This window comes from Halichoerus grypus, chromosome 4, assembly GCF_964656455.1.
Source record: "Halichoerus grypus chromosome 4, mHalGry1.hap1.1, whole genome shotgun sequence".
NCBI lineage: Eukaryota > Metazoa > Chordata > Mammalia > Carnivora > Phocidae > Halichoerus > Halichoerus grypus.
This window is the reverse complement of record NC_135715.1, coordinates 165,903,278-165,915,885: the sequence shown is the minus strand read 5'-3', so window position 1 is coordinate 165,915,885 and position 12,608 is coordinate 165,903,278. Positions and strand designations below refer to the sequence as shown.

General features: G+C 44.6%; 1 long non-coding RNA gene across 15 annotated transcripts in view; it reads left to right on the top strand.

The window, feature by feature from the left end:
• Positions 1-12,608, top strand: part of LOC118522037 (uncharacterized) — a 302,008-nt gene that overhangs the window by 49,560 nt on the left and 239,840 nt on the right. The window contains exon 1 of one of the 15 annotated variants that reach the window (XR_013447349.1): positions 12,566-12,587. The exons of the other annotated variants lie outside the window; for them this stretch is intronic. This is a non-coding gene — a long non-coding RNA (uncharacterized LOC118522037). Of the gene's footprint in view, positions 1-12,565; positions 12,588-12,608 lie in introns of those variants that run through there. 15 annotated transcript variants of the gene reach the window in all.

Here is a 12,608-nt window from a genome sequence, read left to right as displayed (position 1 = left end):
ACTAGCATCCCTCTTCCAGTGTGACAATCAAAGATGTGTCCAGATATGGCCAGATGTCCCCTGCTGGGGGGGGGGGGCACACCATATCACCCTCAGTTAAGAACCGTTGGTTTACGCTGCTCTTTAATCCGGGAGTGTAGTGACAGTTTCTCTCCAAAGGGAAAAATTATTAGAGGATGTTAAGAATGAGAACCCCCACACTGTTGATGGGGAAGACAGACAGACGTGCACACGCTCCTTGTCTGTAATAAAAGGGGGAATCAGAGATTAAGTTTCTGGAGGAGCTTGGATCAGTCTGCCTAGTTGCTTCTGATCAGACGAATGCGGGGATGGGGAAAGCACAGAACGGCGTATGAAATGTCACTTTGGCTAAGACCACTCTGCTTGCTGGCTGGCGCTATGTTTGAGAGTGCTTCCCAGGAGTTTTTAATGTTTAGGTTTCTAACATAACACATATATGAACTATAAACAAAAGAAATTTAAAAATGGTTTTAGTAGAAATCAATGATTATTCAAGTCCATTAAAATTAAAAGTGTGAGAAGTTTTAGTTTCTTTCTCCCAGCCTCTTTTTTATTATTTGTTATATTTTTTATTACACAGCTACACATGTTCATTATAAAGACAGTCAAAAGTCGTCATAAGCCAAAGGGGGGAAAAACCATCCCAAATCCCAGTACTTAGAATGAGGATTAACATTTCGATGTATATTCTCCAAAAGTATGATTATATAGCTTCCTTTTTCATCAAGTCCACTCTGAATAACACTTGAATATTTACTTGCTATCTACTGCTGCATCATGGTAAAGCCATCTTGGTCTTTATAGGATACATTTCTTCTGTAGACTCAGATGTCTCCTGATTTATGGTTATTGTTGCAAAATCCCAGCGAGGTAGAAGGAACAAGGATTATTATCTCTTATTTATGAAGTATTAAGAGGTAAAGAGGGTTTAAGTGGATTACTTAATGCCACTGAGTTTATCAGGGGAAGAGGTTTGAATAAGATCCCAGGTTTTCTGCTTCCTAATCCAATGTGCTTTCCATTAGCCTGTTTTAATTATTTTACATATAGATTTAGATAAAAACTTTCTTTACCAAAACTTTAGGTGCTTTAGGGATAACTTGTAACTCAAATAATGCCTAAAACCCTTACGGGAAGTTGTAATGATAAAGGGTGACAGTGGAGGAAGAGTGTAACTGAAATGGAAAGAGAGCAATCAGAATGAGGGCTCATAAACTTTGCCCTCCCCTCCTGCAAGTTGGGGTGCCATTTAAATGTGCTGAGCTGTGTGGCTGCTGGAGGATAAACGTGTGCATCACAATTCTCTGAACTAGAAGAAAGAGGTATATATAACCAAAGGAGTGCAAAGCACAGACAAGTATTAAAAATCAATAAAATGGGCTGGATATGCATTTGGGAGTGGTGGGGACCGTGGCAAATCATGGGGCTCATGCTCCCCTCTAAAGGGGACAGCCCCGTCTCAGCTCTAGTGGGAAAGTGGGCCCCGTGGTGTCAGGCCTTCTGATTTTACTGAAAAACCCAAACTGGGATTTTTATGGAAAATATCTTGATTAAAAACAAACGCAGTGCAGTCCTCACTGTTATATTAACAATAACGTGTGCCTTGCAGGCCTCAGTGTATTCTTGGCGTATTTGATATTTGGCCTCAAATAATTTTAGATTTATAGTTCCACCAGGAATAACAACTGATCTGGTGGGTGAAAATTTTCCTTTCAACTTGGAAATATTCCTCAAGCAGGAACCTGATGGTGGCCCGATTTCTTCCTCTTTACAAAATACATCCCAACTTTGTTTCCTTTAAAGACATTTCCTCTCCTGGGGCTGCTGTCTACCCACTGTCCACATCTTGGCTCCCACGTAGGGGTGCCCTCGCACGGAATGGGGGTTCATGGAACAGGCTTGGAGACAGCCGGCTTCTGGTCAATAGTTCTGGGGGTTGTCGCTCAGGTCTAAGAAAATTACCTCGCCGTGTCTACCCTTGGTATCGTAAATCTGATGGTCTTCTGGGCGGCAATTTCTCTGTAATTACAGGTGGTCTGTCCCTGCAGGAAACTAGAAGGTGATTTTCTATGCACAACCATGAACAGTTGTTTTTACCTAAAAATATATTCATGAACTGATTTGTTTTCTTCAAATATAACAAACCCTTCTCCTTGGAATAGATGGGGAGAGTCATTTCCATCAGATCGTGTTCAGATTAGAGACATTAAAAAAATTTTCTGTTCTGGAGTTCTTCTAAGTTTTCTGTTATGACAAAAACATTTCTCCCCGAGGGACTGAATTCTGAAGGCCCAGGAGCCCATGAGAACCATGATTTATTTTCCATTCATTTCCTCCAATACCCTATAAAACACATGCAAAGATGGTACACACCCAATTCCAGATATAGATACAAAAATGTGCAGAGGGCATTGTGTTACATAAATAGTATATTATATGCACATATGCGATGCTAAATGAATGCAAAATTCTTCAAAGTACTTTGGGAAAATAAAGAAGAAAATGTCCCGATTTTATTCATAGAATCATGTTATTGAGGAGTTGGCCATGAGAGGGCAGCATTGCCCACACTAATCACATAATGGTGACTAAATTTGAACCTCCTAGATATTGTTTTGAGGGTCTTCCACCATTTGGTTTCAAACACAAGGAATAATAAGCGAAGCAGCATTATTTATGCTGGAACAGTCACCATTTTTTTCAATAAAACATCTTTATCTTCTGGTCTAGGCAGTCATTAGGACAGGCTGTTCTTGTCTTGAAAGGGCATATACCTTTTTTTCTTGTATTTCTTCCTTTTTTTTCTTTTCCAGCGTGTCTCTTTCACATTCTCTTCTCGTTCTGTAGTTTGATGATTTCTCTTCAAAAAATCACCCTGCTCTTTTATGATCCTGGCCACATTCTTTAACCCCAGGGAGCCTCAGCTTCTCTGTGAACGCCCCCCCTCGAGCAGTCCGGGGTAGTGGATAAAACTGGGCGTCAGCTGTGGGCAGGTGTTGGTCCTGCCTCTTAGAGACCCACTTCTCCCCACCCTGGAACAGCGTCTACCTCACAGAGCTGTAGTGAGGACGTACTTCATCGTGGATTTTATAAATGCCTGGAACATAGTGCTCAGTAAACATCAAAGGAATAGCAGTGTGTGTGTGTGTGTGTGTGTGTGTGTGTGTGTTTAATTGAATGAGTTGCTAACATTAAAAAATCTGGAGAGATCGCATATAATTTCTTACCGATCGGGTTTCATTCATGCATGTTACTACTTACTTGCCTGGCTTCGGTGGACACTGGGGTTCCTGCGCGTCCCTGTATCCGTCAGTTTCCCACTGTCCATTCATTATCTCCAGATTTTCTCAGCCATCGAGAAAAGCTGAAGGGAGGAAAACTTTATTTTTGTCCCTGGCTTCAGAAGATCATTGCGCCCGGGCCTAACAACGCTGCAGACAGAGTCCTTAATCTGAACAATGCAAAACCCTCAGCGCTGCAATTTATCTAATTTGTTTCTTTTGTCAGATTTCATTTTGAGGATGAAGCTTTTGAGAGACTAGGAGAGGGCATTTCCTTTGGGAAATTTGGTTTCCTTCTTTCCCCGGTGGCAGGTTTGGGGGGGGGGGTCAGGATCGTCCAGCTGGGGGAGGACATCTGGGGTCTGATGGGAGAATCCAAGGTCATTAGGACCGACTCAGGAGAGGTACGCTGTTGACATCCTTTCTCTTTGCCCCTTCACTTTCCTCAGCCCCTCCCACCCTTACAGGTTAAGGTTTTCTTATTTTTAGTTTTAACCTTGAAAAAAATTGTGTAATTTATAAAATAAGGTATAGAGGTTATCTCCTGACAGCAGGAGACGGGGGAGAAAGCTTTGCCCTCCCCAGGAGCCCAGGGTGGGGAAGGATTTAGTGACCCTCTCAGCCGACTTGGAGAGCTGGCTGTTACCAAGGGAAACCCCGGCGCGTTTATCTAAGCCTTGGGTGTTAAACGTGCAGAGACGAATGCGCTTGTTGGAACTGCTCTCAGGGTGGCAGCAGACCCTCAGAATGGTGTTTCTACTCGACTTACTGCATTTCTGCTCATTGACAAACACAGCACATCGAGGGGCTGCTGCGAGAACACTTTTCAGCCTATAAATCGGGGCTGGAGGAGATGCTTAATTAAATCAGTCCGGAGGTTACAGGAAGGAAAAGCAAACCTCTCCTCTCAGAGTTGACCTGGTTCAAGTCATGTGGCAGTTGAGAGAGCTTGGAAATGTGTTAGTAGGACTAAGGCAAATACACCAGAATCGGGCACTTGCCTGCCAGCGTAACAAGCAAGAGATTGGATGGAGAGACGGACAACTCAGGCTTTGACCTTCCAACGTAATTCTGTGTGCAAGAAACACACGTGTGAAGATGGCTGGAGAGGCTGAACGGTTCTGTTTCAGTTTATAGTGCAGAGGACAGGCTTTCTTAAACGAACTTAAATTCTACAGCATCCTGTTATCTGCTGGCCAGGACTTGGGAAGCCTAGAGTCAGTCCTATATCAGGACTCTCTGTTTGAAAGGGCAAATCATGAACTCGAACCTACCAGTTCATAAATGGGGCCAGCTGGTTAGAATTTGGGACTGTAGACTGCCGAGCCGGCAACAAAGCAAAGCTTGGCTATGCAGAAGGGGAAAGGAGCAGGCTGCATTTAGGCTGGGGTACCCAGTCTGTCACCAACTCAGCTCCCCGCATGCAGGAAGGCTCCACACAACCCCGCCGGTCCCTCCTTTCCCCTTGAGCTCTCTCTGAGGCTCATGGGTGATCATGCGGCACCTCTCAATAACCTTCTCTCTCCAGGCCTCCCCTAGTGTAAGGATAGGATCACGTGCCTGAAAGAAAAACAGCAGGACACAAATGTGGAATCTCAGCATTTGGTTTTAGCCAGAAGACAAGAAGGCCAATGAAGTAACTTGGATTCAGTCAAGCCAATCAGCGCAGGATGCTAGAACCCTGGTCAGGATCGCATGGCCTGGCCTAAAGTACACAGGTTCCGGTGATGAATGTCATGTAGGGAAGGAAAAATGGTTTCCTCCACTCTCTTAGGGTCCCTGGCTGGGTCTGAAAATTAAGCTGATGAAGACAGATAAACGGGAGAAAAGCATACATATTTATTTAATATCAATTTTATGTGACACGGGAGCCTTCATCAGGAAATGAAGGCCTGAAGAAATGTTCAAACTGAGTGTTTCTACGCTAGGTTGGGAGCCACGGAAAGATATGATAGGGCAAAGAGTAGGAGGAGCTCAAAGCAGTAAACTGGGGGAAACGTAGCAAGGTCTGTTGGTTTGGATTCCTTTCAGCATCCCTTCGTCTTGGGAGATAAAGATGCTCCTTTGTTTCGCTTACAGGGAGGGCATGTCTCACTCGAGGCTCTTATGTATGACCTGCTTGGGCGGCGGGGGGGTGGGGTGGGGGGAGAGGACGTCAGAGAGTCCTTCCTACACCTGCAGTATCTCAAATGCCTGGAGCTTAAATATAGTCAGTAGACCAAGGTGCATATTTTAGGATAGCATATCCAGAACTCCGTCAGTCATGATGTGAAAATAAAGGAGTCAGTGTCTTGGAATCATTACCCACCCCCTCACATCTATAGTCATGTATTGATTATGTGTGTTTTTCATTCATAATTTTCCATGACTCATTATTTCCCATGATACATCCATATCAACCCTGTTAGCCCCTTTGGATCTATTTGTTAGCTGGATCAATTCTTGTTAGGACTTTAGGTTAAGTTAATAGTCAGAGTAGGAGGGAAGGAGAGCTTTGGGGCAGGCATTTTATTCACATCCCCTGTGTCTGAGTAGATAGACAGGAACAACCCCTCTCACCTTTCCTATGTCATCCCTTACCCTCTGGCACTGTCTTGTTTCCCACCCGGCTCCTCCTGTTTTCCTCTCCCTTACAAACTATAACGGGGGTCTGAATGACACAGTTAGGGTTGAAGAAAGAGGGCAAGGGTTTGTCTCACGCTAAGCAGCTGCTCCTTCTCTCCATGTCCTCGGTAACGAACAGCAAAGAAATGAACAGATGACGGATCAGAAGTGGAGAAATAAGGACGGCAAAGTCAAAAGGTGTGTGGGAGGCCTGCAGAGCAGCGTTGCTGAAGGCGAGGAGTTAAGATCCAGTGCTGGGATGATGCAATGTTTGACTTGAGCAGTCACCCACCTGTCTGACCTAGCTGTAAACTCAGGGGCCAGACTGGATGTGCTCTAGGGCTGGCTCCGGGGCTCCAGGGGCCAAGAACCAGGGAGCTGTAGTTTGCAACTTAGAACGCCTGTAGCATGCTTTTAAAGTTAATTTATTAAAAAAGAAAGCTGCCTCTGATCTGTATATTTCTACCCCATTATCAATGCAGTTATATATGAATGACTTATTTGAACCAACCTAAAAAGAAAAAAAAAAGGAACCAAAAGGCAGAATAATGAAATAGGCGATGATACTACCAGACTCATTCTGGTAAGTGAATAATTTGTTTATTCCCTCCATACTTGGGGTTGCCACTAAATCTGGACTGGAGAAACCAGTAAATATTTTTAATGTGACAAGAAAATCAAAGCATTCTGTGCATGGCACACTTTGTTACTACAAGTTTTATTTCTTTTTTTCATGATTAGCCGTAGCCTTTTGGGCCCGATCTCATCCAAGAGCCGTGTGCAATCCCAAGAAGGGTGAGAGGCCAGCTGAAGCCACCGCCCCGTGCTGGGCCATCTGCCAGGAATTCACGCGACAATGGCCGGGCCCTTCCAATATGTTGCATGGAGCCGGCTGGTGACACGATTCAAGAATATTTATTTTTCTTGTGGTGTTACCATACATATCTTCGGCTAATCATGGGGAGGGGTTCAAAACCTCTTTAGACCCATACCCCTTCTCCACCCAGCTAATAACCGTTTGCATTGTGCATTTTGAACCACCTTCTAGCAAGTTTATTCACTTCTCTCCAGTGCATTAAGTAAAGGAAACAACACACACAAAACCATCTGCCCATTCTTGTGAAAATCTAATAAAAATACTAGCAAAGAAAGGCAGGGTTTATTTAATTTGGGTTAGTCGTGGGCAACATGAATTTCCTTGTCTCAGACAGCTCATAGCTTGGAGAGGTTCTATAAAACTCAGAGACGGCAAAGTAGAGCTGGTGAGTTTCCCTTAGCAATTCCTATCTGGCGCACAGAGAGTTAAACTTAAGAAAAAAAAAAAATTGAAATGCAATCCTGGCTCGTGTTACCCATTAGCTGGGTATATTGACCAAACTTATAGTCAGATAATGCAAACAATAACAAAGTTATTGATTGAGGAGATGTCAGGCAAATAGGTACTTATCATGAAGCTGCTGATAAGCTTGGGGTCTCCCTCACGTGGCAGTGACAGAGGCCTATTGATTTTGCAGTTGGTCATGCGTGGTTTCCAGCCCACATGGAATCTGCCGGCTGATTCCATATGCAGGAGCTAGATTCCCTAGCATAGCAGGGGGGGTGCTGAAATCACCCAAGAGAATGCCACCAAACTCGGGCTGTGGGGAAAGGAAGGGTTGACTCCACAGTGAAAAGGAGCCTGGGAGCAAAATCTTGCATGCCGCTAAGGGTCACAGAACAGTGTGGGGCTGAGTGCTCCGTGGGGCGGGCTTCCTTCCCCGCGGCGGCAGAGTACACAGGGGAGCGGGTCCTTAAGCAGCCACATTAGTGCTGAGCTCTGAGCTGACCAGTAGGGGTGCGGAAGACAGATGAGACCCACAGACCCTCCCCACTGAAAACCAAATGTATCACCTCCACAGCACATCTGCTCCCCAACCTGGGCCTTCCAGTTGGCAGGGAAATCTGGCCAGACGTATTATTATTGCTTCTCCCAGCATGTGATCAGCCTGAGGCATTCATGGTTGATTGTCTAAATTTTAGATGTGAACCAGCAAAACGCCATCTCTCTTAGCACTTTTAGTATTAGCCGATTATATGGCCGTGGAGGAGATGTAATAATACTCATTAGTTTTTTGGATGGCCTCGCAAGAAAAGGATGCCTGATGTCTGCCAAACAGAACTGGTGATTGTTTTGACACTTGAGGGTGTGAGGGAGAGAGGGAAGCTGGCGTGGGGGTGTAGTGTAGAGGATGAGATGAGTAGGGAGTTATTTATTTCTTACTTTCCCATAGATAATGCTGTAGATGATTTGCTGGTCTCACATGGAAGGGAACAAAGCATTTTGTGTTTATCATTATCACTTCTTCTTCATACAGAATGACACCAAAGGGTGTGGGATATTTACACAAAGGTTATGCTCTAGGAAGGAAGACGAGTTCCATTCATTCATTCATTCATTCATTCCATCATTCATTCAGTGGATATCTCCTGAGGGTCTACCACGTGCCAGGCTCAGTGCACAGAGCTGGGTAGAGTTGTTGGACAAGGTAACCAGTCCCTGCCCCTTGCTGGTTTCCATCCGATGAAGGGTGGGGTGGGGCAGAGAGAGGTTAGGTGGTGCGCAATTACGTTTAATTACTTGTTGCCCTTTTTGGGGAGATTTAGGTTGTTTCCAATTTCCTTCCTCCTCTAAATAAGCTGTGGGCCCCTTTTGGAGGCCTAGGATTCCTCTGTGGGAAAACTGCCGCTGGTTTTAAAGGCATCGCTTTCTGAATCGGGATGTCCAGCTTTACAGATGTTGTTTTTGAGCCTTCTTTCTTGGAATTATTTTTCAAAGCTTACTTCTATTATCCTCAGTCCTTTGAGGGTGAATCTAATTTGACTTTTAGAAATAGGCAGGCATCATCTGGCCTTACATCTGGTGAACGTGGTGAGGATGAATCATCACCATGTTCTTTTGTTGTTAAAAATGTGTGACTATAAAGTAATGCGACTGATTTTGGGGTTGGGGGTAAGGCTTTTAAAAGCACTCTGAAAGCAACTCAGAGGAGGACTTCTAAAGTGTTTTGAGCCCTGGCAACATGTTTGCTAGAGTTCCCTTTAAGCAGACAGCCTGAGGGCTTGGACATCGGGGCGTCCTGGGTCTCTCCTGGACTCCTGTACTGCTTCCCTGTGAAGCCGGGTACTTGGCCCCCTGTCAGCCTCAAGCTGATCCTTTGCAAAATGAAGCTGATTTTATCCATCACACAGAGTTATGATGAGGGTTAAATAACATAAAATAACTAACAGTAAAGCATCTGGTACAGTGCCTGGCATATGGCTGTTGTTATTATCAATAATACATGAAGCAGAAGGAATGTATTATATCCCAGAAGGAATACATTGAAGGGAACGACTTTTTTTTTTTCCTTAAAACCGTAACTTCCAACCTGTTTATAAAGGTATCAGCTCCATGTGTAGGGGAGTTGGATATTATCTGCTTGTTGCCCCAGATCTGCTCTCTACTTTTCTCCAACCTGCTCTTGCCCTGTGTGGACTCTATTGGGCAGACCTGGCTGGGTTCCCCGGCTTCTGGATGGATTCAGACAAGGGTGGCATTGACAGGTAATCGGAAGGCAGGAGAAGAGAGTTGTTGTGGTATTCATTTGCCCAGCCCTATCCCAGAAGGTGTCCGTCCTCTCCTGGAGCCAGCCCCCCTGGGCAGCTCCCTCCCCCTCTCACCTAGGGCTGGTAGCAGCCCTGGTGTTGATAGCCCCACCATCCCTGTAGGGTTCTTTTAACCCTACCCATACCCGCAAATAAACTCTTCATGAACATCTCCTTAGGGACCCTCGCTGGAGTCCTGACTGATCCAGTTACCGCATACTTAATTAGGTTCTAGTTTTGATCTGTTGCCCTAGGGTTGAGATTAAAATGGTTTGATTGTGTTGACTGTGTCTGGAAAGAGAATGGGATCTTATGAATTTTGAGCTATGCAAAAAGCAGATTTTCACAGAGACACTGAGAGTAGCCTTCAGAAATGCATATGCCTGATGCTCAGTTTGCTTTCTAGGCAAATCATGGGATTCCGCTCTTCCTCCAGTAACGTTACACATGTCTTCATGTTAAGGGCTTGCATTGTCAGAGGAGACCTCCGAGTAAGTCATGCTCTCGGTGAGTTCCAGATGGAATCCATGTCAGCCAGTGTCGTGAAATGGGTCTATATCTGGCTTTTCGTCCCTCAATTTGAGATGATCTAATTCAATTTCTATGATTTATAGCTTGAGAGAAGACACTTTCTGTCCCCCTCCCGAACTTTCATTCTGTTTCTCTGTTCCTCCCAAATTTCCTGGGATCTGAAGGGAATTCATTTCCGAAAGCGGACTTGAGCCTATTACCACAGCCTAATGCTAACGATCATCACATTGTTTTACTATCGAGTTAACACCGGAGAAACGAAGTATCACCAAAACCCATCTGCATCTTTGATATGGAGATGAGATTTCTTTTGTAGGAAAAACAAACAAGTTTCTGAGAAGTTGACTGTGCAGGTCCTGAGGACAGTGTCATGGCTGGTCTGATAGCCGACATGACCTGCGACTGTGCGGATGGGCGCCGGGCTCTGGTAGCTTCTGTAGTGACCACTGCCCAGCCCACATCCTTCCACCAGGCTGGCACATTATCCTCAGCTTCCTTTTCTCCAAAAATTGCCCTGGGCCAACAGGAACCTCTTTACTGGAGGCTACTGTCCTCTCCACCCATCCTGTAGTAAATGATTGACATGAGGGCGCAGAAGGCAAATCTCCTCCTCTAAAGGGCAGCACCTCGGCAGGTCCACCTGCCTTCCTGCCCTCTTGATGCCCTCCTTCCCCTGCCGGCTCCCTTCACCTTCTGACAGCTTTTTACTTTTGTGTGTGTCCTCCGGAAGTCATGCACCCCTGAATTCCCATCTCAAGCTGTGCTTCAGGAAGCCCAGCCTTTCTCCTGATTTTTTTGCTGAAGGATGGGAAGTGTGAGAGGTGGAGAGAGAAAGGTGTTCTTCCTCTTCCGTGCATGCAGTGGATCTGGCAGTGGCTGCTTCTCAAACGCTCTTGGAGGAAAGAGACGCCATTTTGATGACTGCATCTGAGACGTCTGTGGACTGAACAGTTGTTTGAGTTCTGACTTTCACCAGTGTGAGAAGACTTTAAATATTCTGACCCTAAACTGTCTCCGGATAGCTTATGTCACCCAAATTCTTGAGTCATAAAAACTGTTTGCCATTTGTTCCGCGGAGAGCATTTAGCCAGATCTTTCATCCTTGAGCCTTTGGTTGTAGTCCTTGGTCTATGGTGTTTGTGATGACTTGCAAACCTAGTAGTTAGTCTTGCACTATCTGGGAACCTCTTGCTATTCCTTTTGGGGGATGCCCTCTCCCTTCTTTTTTGCCGAATCAAGCCCCTCACCATACAGAAACCTAAAACAATCTCTGAGGGACCCTGCCCCTCTCTGGCCACTCCAGTCACTCTTACGTCTCGCTGACATTCATGCATCCATTCCACAGAGCTAGACTCAAATTTAAGGCTCCCGTAGCCCTTCTTTATTTAAAAAAATTAAAAAAAAATTGTGTGGTATAACATACATAAAGGGCATACACATCTTAAGTGTGCAGGTTGATGAATTCTTACATATGTATTTTCCCCAGAAACCACCACTTGGATCAAGATCTAGAACATTTCCAGCACCCCATGCTCCTTCTCAGTCCATTAGCATCCACCCGCCAGTAAGAGGTAACCACAATTCTGACCTCTAATTATAGACTAGTTGCGAGCATTCTTGAACTTCATATAAAATGGAACCGTGCAGTATGTAATCTGGCCTCCTTCACTCGTCTTTACCCCTGCAAGAGCCATCCATATTGTTTGTTCTTTTGTTTATAGCATTTCTTGTTATATGTTTTATTATTCTGTATGTTTTCATCATTTTCCTTTTTACCTTGCATACTTCTTAAAGTACAGCCTGTATCTTTATATATTCCATATATGAGCATATTGTGGACATTTAAAAATATTACGCGGGTGGATGCTGACCAATTCCTGTTTATATGGTACTTAGTGAAAGCAAGCTTTTGTCTTCTCTTCCTGGTAGCCTTGTGTGTATAGTTGAAATAGTCGTGTCCGGGGCTGCAGCATGTCTTACTGTGAAGTAACAGCAGTAATAAATATTTATAGGACCTTTATCTAAAGGATCCAGGGTGACTTGCCATTTCTAGTTCATCTGTTCATTTCTGGAGCTTGGCAGGAAAGCCAGCGAGGTCCTTTGGCTGAAGGGTGAGCTAAGATGCGCCGCGGTTCAGCCTCTAACCCCAAGTCCTAGAGAACATTAGGGCAAAACTGAAGGTATAACCTAGTTTTAGCTTACTCTCTCTCTTGGATCCAATCCTAGGTTTCTCTCATCCCTAGGAAGTACTTTAGGACCATTCCCAGGGAAAGAGATGCATTAGTACAACCACAAGTACCCTTGCAGGTTTTAAGTTTTGGAATCCTATTATTATAGGAGTTCTTATTATGCTACTGTTTCATTCTGTATGTGTGAGGGTCGATGGCTTGTCTTAAATTTTATTTTGTCTTCTACCTTTTGTGATACTTTTTATAGGAGTTATTTTTAAATAAATCAGATGTAGGAAGTTACAAATGTACAGACCCGACAAGGGGAAGTGTTAACTGATGCCGTTCCACAGTAAAGGTACGTGATGTTTTCTGTTTT